This window comes from Herpailurus yagouaroundi, unplaced genomic scaffold, assembly GCF_014898765.1.
Source record: "Herpailurus yagouaroundi ecotype Mexico unplaced genomic scaffold, PumYag 194, whole genome shotgun sequence".
NCBI classification, from domain to species: domain Eukaryota; kingdom Metazoa; phylum Chordata; class Mammalia; order Carnivora; family Felidae; genus Herpailurus; species Herpailurus yagouaroundi.
The window spans coordinates 5,519,699-5,534,171 of NW_024412425.1; the positions used below are offsets into that span (position 1 = coordinate 5,519,699).

At 37.5% G+C, this 14,473-nt stretch overlaps 1 long non-coding RNA gene across 1 annotated transcript in view; it reads left to right on the top strand.

Annotated features, from left to right (window-relative positions):
• The window catches only part of LOC121011615 (uncharacterized), a 110,248-nt gene that overhangs the window by 68,380 nt on the left and 27,395 nt on the right, over positions 1-14,473 (top strand). Inside the window, exon 3 of the long non-coding RNA XR_005781674.1 lies at positions 10,267-10,312. This is a non-coding gene — a long non-coding RNA (uncharacterized LOC121011615). The remainder of the gene's footprint in view (positions 1-10,266; positions 10,313-14,473) is intronic.

Below are 14,473 nucleotides of genomic sequence, written 5' to 3' on the forward strand. Positions count from 1 at the left end.
ATTTCCATAAGCCCAGGTGCCATAAATTTACATTTTTTTAATTCTAAAACACCACCAATTTTAGAATGCATCATACGTATAATAACAAAAGACAGCACTGTCAAGTTTCTTTCGACATCTTGATCACAGAAACATTAAAATGTGGGGAAAATGTATCTTAAAATTGAAGAAGTACATTTGTATCTCACAGGAACTCAAGAATCACATCACAAAGTAGGCTGAGCTGGAGTCCAGTGGTGTGTAAAAACAGAAGTGACTGAACCTTATAAAATTGCAATCCTTTAGCATCTCATGGTTATTCCATTTCAGTTTGAGTATAAGTTACTAAAACCCTGAATGCATTACAATGCCATGGCTAAATTTCTGATTTAGCATTCTGTAGGGAATAAATACCCCTACAAAGGTAAAGAACATTAAGGATTTAAATTTCCAGGAAAAAAAGTAACCTAATTACTCTATTAAAATTTTTCTTCATCTCACTGAGAGGAATCAATGAATAAAATTCCTAAAATGATGATTGATCCTATTCAATTGTAATTATATAAAATATCCTAGTACCATTACATGAAATTACCTCATTGTGGTATGGTGTTCCTTCTTACTGGGATCTGACTGCTTGCTGATAAAGGATGTTCTTGTTCCCTGCCTGAGTTCAAAAGCAACCAAGGAGAGAAGTGAGAATCACATGGATGGAGATTGAATATCACTTTGTTACAGTGATGATACATTGAAGAGAGTGGCCAGACATCCTGGCTGGGTGGCTCCTCTGACTCTCTGTAGCCAATTTAAACCTTGGAACTGTCCATCCAAAGGAATGTTCAGGTCCACAGAGTAGACTCACTTAACCAGGATTTCTGCCATGAACGAGTTCAGAAGGAAGAGGGCATTTTTACTCTGAGTTCAAATAGATTAATTCCACCCAGTGAAGAAATGTAGACCAGTGGCTAGCACCCACCATTGTATCCCATTCCTAGATGAGGCAAGTAGTAAAGTGTGGGATAAGAAGTTTATAGGGAACCTTCTCATAGAAATTGGATAAACAGGGCATGGGAATTTCCTAAGGGGCATTTTTATTCATTAATTTAATGTGGTGGCCAGCTCCAAGATGGTCTCCAATGGGCCCCACCTCCCAGTATTCATTACCTGGTATGGTCTCCTCCCATATTATACCAGGATTGGTCTGTGGGACCAAAAACTTATGGCAGAAGTGGAGGTGTGTGACTTCTAAGATAGGTCATAAAGACACTGTGAGTTCCATCTTGGGGGCTCTCTCTTGCTTTCTTCCTTGTTTGCTGTGAGGAAAGCCAGTTACCATGTTGTGAGCAGTCTGAAGGTAGCATTATGTAGAGACAAACTGAAGCCCCCTGCCAAAAGCCTGTGAGAAACTGAGGCCCAACAACAGTGTGTGAATGAACTTGAACGTGGATTCTTCGGTGCGAGTTGAGCCTTGTGATGATGGAAACCCTAGGTAACAGGATGACTACAACCTCATAAAAGACTCTGAACTAAAACCACCCAGCTAATCTTTCAGATTCCCAATTCTCAGAACCTGTATGATGTAATACATTTTTTGTTGTTGTTAATTTTTTTAATGTTTATTTATTTTTGAGAGAGAGAGAGAGAGAGAGTACACACAGAGGAGAGGAAGAGAGAGACAGAGAGAGAGACAGAGACAGAGACAGAGACAGAGAATCTGAAGCCGGCTCCAAGCTCTGAGCTGTCAGCACAGAGCACGACACAGAGCTTGAACCCACAAACCATGAGATCATGACCTGAGCTGGAGCTGGACACTTAACCTACTGAGCCACCCAGGTGCCCCCATTTTTGTTGTTTTTAAGTTCCTAAGCTTTTGGTAATTTGTTAGGCAGAAAAAGATAACTAGAGCATTTACCTAACATTTATTTCATATATCTATCAGCTTTCACAAGTGTCAGGCACAATGGGAGTCCCTGTCCCCAAGATCTGCCATATCGATAGGGGAACTATGAGCTGCATAGCTTTTTCATGAATGTTCCTTACAACAACTCTGTGGGGCCAGTGGGCTGCTTTCAATTTTACAGATGAGGAAACTATGACGCAGAAAGATTAACATCATGCTCAAAGTGTCAATGGATCAGTTATACTAAAATAACTTAATAGAAGTTAAGTTTGGTTGCCTGTATTGTGTTGTGGGTCTCCTTAGTTTCTAGATATGCAAGAGAGAAAACAAGACTTATGCTGATATTTCACTGGGAACATAGGTGTAGTAAAGTTTTATTGCTACAGGCTGCAGAGGGACAACCTGGGGTGTGAGCCTTGCCAGGAGCAGGGAGCCCAGCCTCTCTGAGTATCTTAGGATGCCCCCCCGGGGAACAATTGTCATATCCTTGTTTCCATGGATCACATGTCCCCTGAAAAGCATGAGGTATTGGCTGGGATGTGGGCAGCCACTTGTGATGCAGAATTCCATTTTTTTTTCATACAAATGTTTATTTTTAGAGAGAGAGACAGTGCATGAGCTGGGGATGAACAAAGAGAGAGAGGGAGACACAGAATCCAAAGCAGGCTCCAGGCTCTGAGCTGTCAGCACAGAGCCTGACCTGGGACTCTAACTCACGAACCGTGAGATCATGACCTGAGCTGAAGTCGGACACTTAACCCACTGAGCCACTCAGGCACCCCCAGAATTCCATTTTAAAGTACCCCCTATTTAAAGATAGCCTTGGCAAGTGGCCAAAATTGAACTGCCAGATGTCTCAAGGAGATTGGCCTACAGAGTGCATAGCTGTGATTCAGCATCATTTAGCTTTGAACACACCATTTTATCATGTTCACCTCTTGGGTATTGAGGTTGTTTTCTTTGCTCTTGGTTTTTAGTGAGTAGCAATATAGAAACCATAAATTTAAATATACAAAATTTTAATTACATCAAATGTATGGAGCTTTTTGGGGGCATTTTTGTAGCTACCTAATAAATATATTGGCATAATAATTGAAATCATGCATCCTTAATTAATGTTAACCCTTTAACTGTAGAGCATGAAAAGGTACTAATCCACCCAAATTACCAAATTAAGAAATTTTACCTTCACCAAACTGCAGAAAGTACTGTAAGTTAGGGAAGATTCTTTTCCAGCACTGACTAATAATTGCAGTTAAGAATTTTCTAAGTTTGAAGAAATTTGAATCTTTAGACAGACGGTTACATCAGGTTTGATTATCCATATTTTTGCTATGAATACATTTATTTATGAATAAATAGGTTGTATCAATTAACAGTATAACAGCTGGAACAATAACAGTGAAAATTAATGTCTTTGCATCTGATTTCTTATTCCAGTTGGAATTTTTGTGTTTCTTGGTTTTATATTTCAAATGGCACTTTTTGGTTTTTTTGGGTTATCCCAGAGGATGAAAATGCAGTTGGAGACAGTTCTGGAAGGAAAGAGGAAATGTAAGGACAGTTCTCTATAGCCAGTATTAGTAAAGATTAATGCTACTGACTAGATTATATTCAGGTCAACTCTAGTACAAATCAATCATCATGTTTATAAAAAAAGGCCAAATCTCCTCCTACTTCCCCAATTCCACCCCATCCCCCAACATCACTTCTTCATTTTGCTCTGTTCTTTGAGACCCGATCTGGCTTGTGTTGTTTTTCCAAGCAAGAAATGAACATCCAATGCTGCTCAGAATTTTGTTAGGAAGATGCAAACCTGTGAAGACAATGCTCTAATTTAACTGCCTGGGGTTTTTCTGAAAAAAAGGTTCAGAACATATGACTTGTGAGAAATTTTAAGACTTTGAACTTTTTGGAAAATTAGTATCAGATTAAGGTTATCTAGATCTTTTCTAAGTTTAAATTTTATGAAGTATTCTGACTCATATCCCCTATCTTTTATGAAATCTTAGTCCATTCTAATACTCAGTAACCTCAGGACCATAGCAATAATGGTTTGTTCACTTAATCACTTAAGAAATACTTGTTGAATACCTCTTATGGGCCATCGCCTGTGCTGGAAAATTATATCCTGTGGTTTCTGTAGGGATTAATCTAGCAACAGATGATTTACACTGCAATGAGGGTAAGCAGTGTAGTGTTTGCAAACAGATCAAGAGAGCGTGTACCCGGACTGAGTTTTTGGTGGTTTTCTGCAGTGGCTAAGCTGGGAGAAGAGATTACACACAAAAGACAGAGAGATGTGAGAATGCTGTGCAGGTGGTAAAGTTAGAGAGGTGATCAGAGGCCAGATCAGAAAATCTTTGGGTAGCAAGCTAAGGAGTTTCCATGTTATTGTGAAAACATTGAAACCACTGAAGATGTTTAAACAGTAAAGTAAAATGATCTAGTTGGTGTTTCAGAAACATCACTCTAGAGCATGTCCGTTATAGACAGTGCAATGGATGAGATACTCTGGCCAACCTTCCCATTGAAAGCAACTAGAAATGCCAGATGAAAGCAGCTTTTAAATAAATTATTAAATGAATCAATGAGCTGGCAAGAAAGTAAGAAACCAAAAACCAGGTAAATAAAGGAGCTCAGAAAGAGAAGCATAGATGTTTCCTCTTTATCTTCGGGGCATTTGCTAAAGAAGATGAACTTAAAGTTTGATTTTTATTTCCTTTTTGGCTATGGAGTTCAGGACACAGCTTGGGGCTGATCTAAAATATGGAGTCTAATAGGAGACCTACATCATATAACTGAGATGCCAGAAATTACACCCTTAAAGTAAGGACAAACCAGAAAGAAAGCAGGGTGGTCTACTACCCTCAGGGAATTTCACAGAAAATTACCAATCTGGAAATATAGTGCTAAGATAGGATGAGAAGCAGTCTCTCCTGAATGTAATCACAATCAAGTCCTCATACAAGTTTGTTACCAAAATTCATACTATTTATACAGTCTGGAAAAAAAAAAATCTCAATCTGAAGTTTTAGTATAAAATGTTTCCATTCTGCCTCAGAAACAATTGAAAATCCTCTCTGGAGGAACCTACCTTCCTTATGAGCTCAAAGAATTTACCTAGGTGAAGTACTAAAAAAAATATGAGCACACAGTATAATTAAATAAACAAAAACATACACAAAGTATATTGAGATAGAGAGAGAAAGGGGGAGAGAGAGAGAGAGAGAGAGAGAGAGAGAGAGAGAGAGAAGTCATCATAAAAAAACCCAGCAGAAACAATACAAGCAGAATCAGACAAGCAAAGATTATAGAGTAGTGTACATTTATATTAAATGTATGACAACATCATAAAGATCTTGAAAGTAGAAATGGGGGTATACTATTGTAAGATTCTTATACTATATATGAAGTGGTACAATAGCATTATAAGGCAGATTGTGATAAATTAAATATGTATTATAAACTCTAGAGCAAACACTAACAATATGAAGAATTACGTCTAATAAGCTCACAAAGGAGATACAATGGAATCATAAAAAGCCTTCAATTCAAAGGAAGACAGAAAAAGAGGAAAAGGGAAGAAAGGACAGAAGGAAAAAATAGAAAACAAGTAGCAAGATAATAAATAGACTTAAATGCAACCATATCAATAATCACATTAAATGTAAATGGTCTAAACACCTCAATGAGAAGATAGTCTCAGAATGGATAAGAAAGCAAGACTCGACTATATGTTGTTTATTGGAAGCACACTTCAAATGTAAAGACACAAATGGGTTAAAAGTAAAAGAATGAAAAAACATATGCCATGCTAACACTAACTGAAAGAAATTTGGGGTGGCTATATTAATACCAGACAAAATAGATTTCACATTAAAATATAATAACAGGGATTATCATTATGAAATAAGTATTCTAAACGTTTATTCACCCAACAACAAAGATTCAAAATATATGAAGCAAAAGCTTATAGAACTGCCAAGAATAAATAGACAAATCTACAATAATGGGTGGAGATTTCAATGCTCCTTTATCGATGGTTCAGTAGGCTTTGTTGGGGCTGAGATTCTGCATTTCAAACAAGCCCCCAGATGATGCCAGTGTTGCATCTAGCAACATTAGTAAGATGCTAGAAGATAAGTTGGAAGAAAATGTCCACAGTGAACTGCAGAAAAAAGAGGGAATGCAATAGAAAGGGTAAGATATAGTGACAAGGTTCAGCATATATGTAATTACTTGAAGATATAATAATAGCTAAGAATTTGTTAAAAGACATCAAGCTGTAGATTCATGAAGACTAAAACCTTCAAGTAGGGTAAATACAAAGAAAATCACACCCTCAAATATATATGCATATGATATGTTAATATATACACCCTCAAATAGATAATAAGTTAATAATAAAAAAAAATAAGTTAATACATATTATATATTCTGTTAATATATATGTTAAAAACTGTTGAAAACTAAAGGCAAAGAGATCTTAAAAGCAGCTGTAGAAGACAATAAGGATTACTTTCAAAGGGGTGACAGTTGGACTGAAGGTTGACTTGTCAATAGACAAAAATAGAAATGCATAAATCCTCATCCATAGTGGGAGATATTAGGATATCTCTTAGTATCTATGTAACAGAACAAGCATAAAAAACCAAGAAAGATATAACAATAGGACTGTTGATACACTTGATTTAATTTGTCTTATAAAAACCCTATACTCAACAGCTGCAGAATAAACATTCTTTTCAAGCATACTTAGAATATTTTTAAAAATTAACCATATACTGAGCCATAAATTTCAAAGAATTGATTTAAAAAAATTTTTTTAAATGTTCATTTATTTTTGAGAGAGAGAGAGTGTGAGCTGGGGCGGGGGGATGGGGTGTGAGAGAGAGGGAGGCAGAACCTGAAGCAGGCTCCAGTCTCCGAGCTGTTAGCACAGAGCCCCATGTAGGGCTCGAACCTGCAAGATCATGCCCTGAGCTGATGTCGTATACTTAACTAACTAAGCCACCCAGGTGCCCCTCAAAGGATTGATTTCATATAGCATCTGTTTTCTTTCAACATTACAATTAAGCTAGACATGAGTTTTTGAAAAGATAACAGGAAAAATCCCTACATTTTTAGAAATTTAATTATTCATGTCATGCTAATATTCTCTCTATACATATCTCTAAGATCTATGGTAACATCCCCTTGTTCATTCTTGAAAGCACTTATTTGTAACTTTCTTCCTTTTTATCTTGTTAGGAGTTTATTTTATTAGCCTTTTCAAAGAATAACTTTTGCCTTTGTTGATTTTCTTTACTGTATTCTGATTCTGTATTTCATTAATTTCTACTCTTAAATTGTTTCTTTCTTTCTCCTTTCCTTTGATTTAATTTTTTCTAACTTCCTGAGGTGGATGCTTGGTTCATTGATTTTTTTCGGCTTTCTTTTTCTTTAACATATGCATTTAAAGCAAAAATTTCCTTTAAATATAGTTTGAGGTATACCTAATTACATTGGTGTGTAGTGTTTTCATTCATTAATCAAATTATTCTGTAATTTGCATTGTAGTTCATTCTATGACTCCTAGGTTATTAATTTTCAAACATATAGGAATTTTCTAGTTTTATTCTTACTGCTTTTTAGCCTGATTACATTATGATTAGAAAACATCTTCTATGATTTCAGACATCAAATGATATCAGTTGACACTTGCTTTAAATGTATTCTTTAGTTGAATGCAGTGTTCTATACCCTTTCCTTAAGAAAGGGTTGTTATTGTGTGGTTCAAATCTGTACATTCACTGATTATTTTTTGTCTGCCTTTTTTGACACTTATAAGTGTGTTAAAATCTATCATGATTGTCAATTTGTCTATTTCCCCTTAGAGTCCCTTCAAAGTCTGTGTTATATATTCTGAGTCTATTATTAGTTTCATGCAAATTTAGAATTATTTCCTCTGCCCCATTAATTGAACTCTGTATCATCATGAATTTTTCATATTTATCTATGGTAATGCTTTTTGCCTTAATGTATCCTTTGTTGATCTACTAATATTAACATAGCCATACATCTTTCTTTTGGTTAATATTTGTAGGGTATATCTTTTTCCATCCTTTTATTTTCAACTTTCTTGTCTCCTTACATTTTAGACGTAACTCTTGTAAATAACATACAGTTGGTTTAAAAAAATTCAGCGCTTCTTTGTCTTTTTCTAAAAAATGTTTGTTTGAGAAAGAGAGAGTGAGAGAGCACGCACACATGAACCCAGGAGGGGCAGAGAGAGAGAGGGAGAGAGAGAGAATACCAAGCAGGCTCCATGCTCAGCATGGAGCTTGACGTGGGGCTTGACCTCACAATGGCAAGACCATGACCTGAGCTGAAATTAAGAGTTGGATACTTAACCAACTGAGCCACTCAGGTGCCCCAACTGCTTTGTCTTTGAATTATTTGTCTTTCAGTTGTCTTTTTAAAAAATGTTTATTTTTGAGAGAGAGAGAGAGCAAACAAGGAGGAGGGGCAGAGAGAGAAGGAGACAGAGGATCCAAAGTGGGCTCTGGGCTGACAGCAGAGAGCCTGATGTGGGGCTCGAACTCACGAACCATGAGATCATGACCTGAACAGAAGTTGGGACGCTTAACTGACTGAGCCACCCAGGTGCCTTCTGTCTTTTAAATGTTGGAGAACTTAATCTATTTATATTATTTCCATTACTGATGCATCAGGGCTTAAGTCTACCATCTTACTCAATACTTTGTATGTCTCCTGCATGGTCTGTATTTCACTTCTCTCATTTCGGGCTTTGTTTTCTATGATTGCATTTCTTCCTCAATTAGCCTAAATGTTATACACTCTTTTAAACAATTTTAAAGTGCTTTATCTTTTGCTATTTACAGCAAATATATACATGTTTACTTATAATATGTATGCTTGATTTATATAATTCTATAATATATATAGGTAATAATTTAATTAGTACCTTTATCTCCTCCCAGAAAAATACAAAAATCATAGAACTCTTTAACTCTTTTTACTGGCTTAAAGGCCACTGTTGCCTAACATTTTAATTCTCTCTCTCTAAAATACAATTCCCATAATACATTATTATTATTATTATTATTATTATTATTATGTTTAATACAGCCAATATTCATTTTTATTTAACCACATGTATATTGCTTTTTCTTCCTTTCTGTACCTTCAGACCTCCATTTGGGACTATTTTCCTTTTGTCTGAAAAATATTCTTTAATATATCCTTTAGTGTAACTCTACTGATAGTCAATTCTTTTTGTTTGTATGAGACTGTTCCATTTCACCTTTATTTTTGAAGATCAGTTTGCTGAATATAGACTTCTAGCCTGATAGTCATTTTCTTCTAGAATTTTAAAGATATTATTTCACTGTCTTTTGGCTTCATTGTTTTTGTTGAGAAGTCATCTATCAGTCTAACCATTGCTTCTTTAAAGCAATCTGTCTTTTCTTTGCCTAGTTTAAAAATTTTTTCTTTGTCTTTGGTTTAGTAGTTTTATTATGATGGGTTTAATTTGGACTTCTTTTTTAAATTAATTAATTAATTAATTGTTTTTAGAAGGAGAGAGACCATGAGTGGGGGAGAGGGGTAGAGGGAGGGAGGGAGGGAGGGAGGGAGAGAGAGAGAGAGAGAGAGAGAGAGAGAGAGAGAGAGAATCTTAAGCAGGCTTCACACTCAGCACAGAGCCTGATATGGGGCTTGATCCCATAACCCTGGGGTCATGACCTGAGCCAAAATCAAGATGTCCAACCAACTGAGCTACTCAGGTGCCCCTGGTATTGATTTCTTTGTATTTATCTTTTTTGGTATTCTTATGCCTTCTTGAGTTGATGGATTGATGTTTTTAAATTTTTTTGATAAATTCTTAGTCACTGTTACCATTCTCTCTTATTCTTGGATTTCAATTACTGGTATGTTAGATCTCCTTTCTGTGTCTTCTATGTTTTTTACCTTCTCTTCAAATTTTTCCAAACTGCTATCTTTCCTGCTTAAGTATGAATATTTTCTTCTGCTTTATCTGCCAGTTCATTAATTCTTTCTTTATCTGTGCATAGACTGCTGAATAATCCATCTTCTGAGTTCTTAATTCAGATTATTTTATTTTTCAACTCATGTATTTCCTTAAAGTTTTTTTAATGTTTATTTAGTTTTGAGAGAGAGAGAGAGAGAGAGAGCAGGGGAGGGGCAGAGAGAGAGGGAGACACAGAATCTGAAGCAGGCTCCAGGCTCTGACCTATCAGCACAGAGCCTGACGCGTGGCTCGAACTCATGAACCTCAAGATCATAACCTGAGCGGAAGTCAGACACTTAACCGACTGAGTCACCCAGGCAACCCTTAAATTTCTTTTTTATTTTGTTTCTAGGTCACTGCTGACATTCTCAAATCTTATCTTCACCTGCTTGAACATAGTAAGTATAGTTATTTTGGAGCTTTGGTGTCTGGAGCTTCTGTGTCTGTTTCTATTATTATTTCTATTAATTTTCATTGTCTTAGTTTTTTTATGGTCTGGTTATTTTTATTGTGTTTTGGACATTGTATGTGCAATATTGTTTGTAGAAAGTTTTGAGGACTAGGATCATGTTAGTTTACTCCAGAATAGATTAGTTTTTTACTTCTGCCAGATAGCTGGGGATACTAGCCATTCAGGACCACTTTAGTAAAATTTCAGGGATTGAGAGGATGTATAGCTGTATAGAAGTCCTTGCTGGACTCTACCTACGGCTCGTACTTACACCCGGAACAGAGACTTTTGTGGTGTAAAACCAAATTGTTGGAGGCTCACTAGTCTTCTATGTGCTTGCCAGGCCTGGACATCAATCCCTCTCACCCTCAAACCTGTCAAAATGATAGCCTAATCTCTTGGCTTCTCAGTTTTCCCACCTCAGAACTGGCAAATGTCTCCCGGAGGAAAGTGGCCCCAAATGCCATGCTTTACTCCCAGGGTCTTCATCCTTTCCTAGATCCTGGCCTGGCAATTCATTATTATCATGGTTAAGCTCTTTGGTGCTTGCTAGCAGATTTTATTTTACTTTTCTAGATTCTCCCATTTCTTTTGCGGTAGGGTTAGTGGGAACTAGTCTACCATTACTTGAAACGGAAGTGTTTTGCTTTATTCTTTTCCTTCAAAATGGACTTTTCTTGAAAAAAAGAAAAGTAAATCTCTACTTCATACACAATAGTATATTCAACATGAATTAAAGGCCAAAATAAGAAAAGTAAAGCTTTATGACTTTTAGTAGAAAATCAAGGACTTTATCCTGATATGCTTAAGACAGAAGTACCCAGAAAGCATACCTAAGGGAAATAATTGCTGAATTAGATAAAAAGAAAATACAAAGTTTATAAGAACAAAAGTTGGGGCGCCTGGGTGGCGCAGTCGGTTAAGCGTCCGACTTCAGCCAGGTCACGATCTCGCGGTCCGTGGGTTCGAGCCCCGCGTCAGGCTCTGGGCTGATGGCTCAGAGCCTGGAGCCTGTTTCCGATTCTGTGTCTCCCTCTCTCTCTGCCCCTCCCCCATTCATGCTCTCTCTCCCACAAATAAATAAAAACGTTGAAAAAAAAATTAAAAAAAAAAAAGAACAAAAGTTGACAAAACTAAGGTTAAAATTCAAGTCCATTTCAAAAATTATTTTTAAACCTTCATAACTGGCCAAAGATTTGTATCCAGAATAAATTTTTTAAAAAATAAACCCAACAAGAAAAAAATAGCAAAAGATACAATGATCCCAAAGAGGATGCTTTCGTGACTGATAAGCATTGAAAAGATGCTTACCTCACCAATAATCAGGGAATTCAAAACTAAAGCAGTGAAATGTTTCATGTCCATCATAGTATAAAAAAAAAAATCTGTCAAGTGTTTGAAACATATTGGAGAGACAGGAAGTCACCCCAAAAACCAGACTACAAATGAGAATGGCCCATTGTTCTTTAAACCATCTAAAGCCGCTGTACTTTAGATGTCAATATCTATTGAAAATTGAATAATACTCCTTTTGATTCAACCATCCCAAAACTAGTTATAAACCCTTGAGGTATTAAACAGTGCATAAGGAGACTTATATCAGGGGCTTTGTTGTGTACCATTAGTGGTGATAAAAAAATGGGAAATAACATATGTGCCCATCAATAGGAAAATGGGTTTAAAACATATATTTTAGGGGTGCCTGGGTGGCTCAGTCAGTTAAGTGTCCAACTCTTGATTTCAGCTTAGGTCATGATCTCACGGTTCATGAGTTTGAGCTCTACATCAGGCTCTGTGCTAACAGTGTGGAGCCTGCTTGGGATTCTCTCTGTCTCCCTCTCTCTCTGCTCCTCCTCTGCTCTCTTTCTCTCTCTCTCTCTCTCTCTCTCAAAACATAAACAAACTAGGGTGCCTGGGTGGCTCAGTTGGTTAAGCATCCAACTTTGGCTCAGGTCATGATCTCACGGCCAGTGGGTTCGAGCCCTGCATCAGGTTCTGTGCTGACAGCTCAGAGCCTGGAGCCTGCTTCAGATCCTGTGTCTCCCTCTCTCTCTCTGCCCCTTCCCTGCTCACCCTCTGTCTCTCTCTCTCTCTTAAAAATAAATCTTAAAAATTTTTTCTTTAAACATAAACTAATAAAATTTTTTTTTTAATTTTTTTTCCCAACGTTTATTTATTTTTGGGACAGAGAGAGACAGAGCATGAACGGGGGAGGGGCAGAGAGAGAGGGAGACACAGAATCGGAAACAGGCTCCAGGCTCTGAGCCATCAGCCCAGAGCCCGACGCGGGGCTCGAACTCACGGACCGCGAGATCGTGGCCTGGCTGAAGTAGGACGCTTAACCGACTGCGCCACCCAGGCGCCCCTAAAATTTTTTTTAAAAAACAGGTATTTTATATACTAGATTAGTACAAAGCAGTTAAAATTATTGATTGAACTGTGTCTGTGTACATCAACATGGATACATTTTGAGACTGTATTAATGAGGAGAGGAACATGTTGAATGGCAATGTGTACAGTATGACAAAATGCAAAGTTTGAAAGCAAGGAAAATGGGGGCATCCGGTTAAGCATCTGGCTCTTTATTTCGACTCAGGTCATGATCTTGCAGTTGGTGGGATCAAGCCCCGCATCAGGCCCCATGCTGACAGCTCAAAACCTGCTTGGGATTCTTTCTCCCTTTCTCTCTGCCCCTCACCTGCACACACCCCCCCCTCCCCCCCCATCAAAATAATAAATAAACTTAAAAAAAAAGTAAGGAAAATAGTACTCTAAATTCCTTAAAGATATATACAGAAGTTGTAAAGATGTAACAACAGAAAGAGCAGAAAGGATTCACACCAACTTGCAGTTATCTCTAAGGGAAAAAGCGGAGGTTGGGGATGGAGAAAGACAATGGAGACTTCACCTCTGGTGGCAACGTTTTATTTCCTACACAACAAAAACAAAAGACAAAGAACTTGAAACAAATATGGCATAATGTTAAGATTTTCTTTCTTTTTAAGTTTATTTATTTTTGAGTGAGAGAGGGAGAGCGCACGCACTAGCAGGGGAGGGGCAGAGAGAGAGGGAGAGAAAGAGAGAATCCTAAGCAGGCTTGTCGCTGACAGTGCGGAGATCATGACATATCGTGAGATAATGGCCTGAGCCAAAACCAGGAGCTGGATGCTTAACCAGCTGAGGGAAATGACATCCCCCATTCCTACTCTACCTCTTTTCTCTAAAGATTTTTTTGGCTCAGTGGAAGCAAAGAGTTGATAAGATCTTTGCATATCAGAGATAGTAGCAGCAGACAAAAAATGTTCACCCTATAAGACAGAAGCAAATGAAAATCTCAACTGAATATTCATCAAATCTCTGGAGAAGGGAGGCTTTTCTAAGCGAAGAGTGGTAGAATTATTACACTGAAACATTTTTCTTGGATTTGACTGCATATGTTTTTCCCCTTTCCCTGTTTTATCCACCAAGTTCTTATCTACCAAGTCCCCTCCATTTCTACCGCTAACAGGCCACTGTCGTCTCCCCCAAAACCACAGCAGGGAACTAAACGCAACAACAGTATAACAAATGTATAAATCTGAGACTTCAACATAAACAGATTTTACTCTGGTTGAGATGGGGAACCACTACAGTTTGACCAGTGGAAGGATTACGATCTGACTTAATTGATCACAAATCCGGTCAAGCTGCATTGACAATAACCATCGAGTCCCAGGCAGAAGTCTGATTAGGGCCATTGCAATAATCCTGGGAGAGTAGATGACTGTCTGCACCAGGAGACAGCGGTAGAGGGAAAGAGAGAGGTGGTTGGACTCTGAATGTATTTTGAAGACTGAGCTGACAATGTGTTGATGAACTGAACTGGTTGTGGAGTTTGAGATAAAAGAATGAAGAGTGATTTCAAGCTTTCTCACTTGAGCGCCAGAACTAATAGAGCTGTGTTGAACTGAGATGGGGAATATCGTGGGCAGGACAGGTTAGGGAAAGAATTTCAGGAGTTAGCTTTGGATGTGTTAATTTTGACTGGATTTTAGACATGCAAGTGGAGATGTGGAATAGGCGTATAGTGTTTATATAACGGGAAGAAGGAATATGTGGAAAGTCAGAG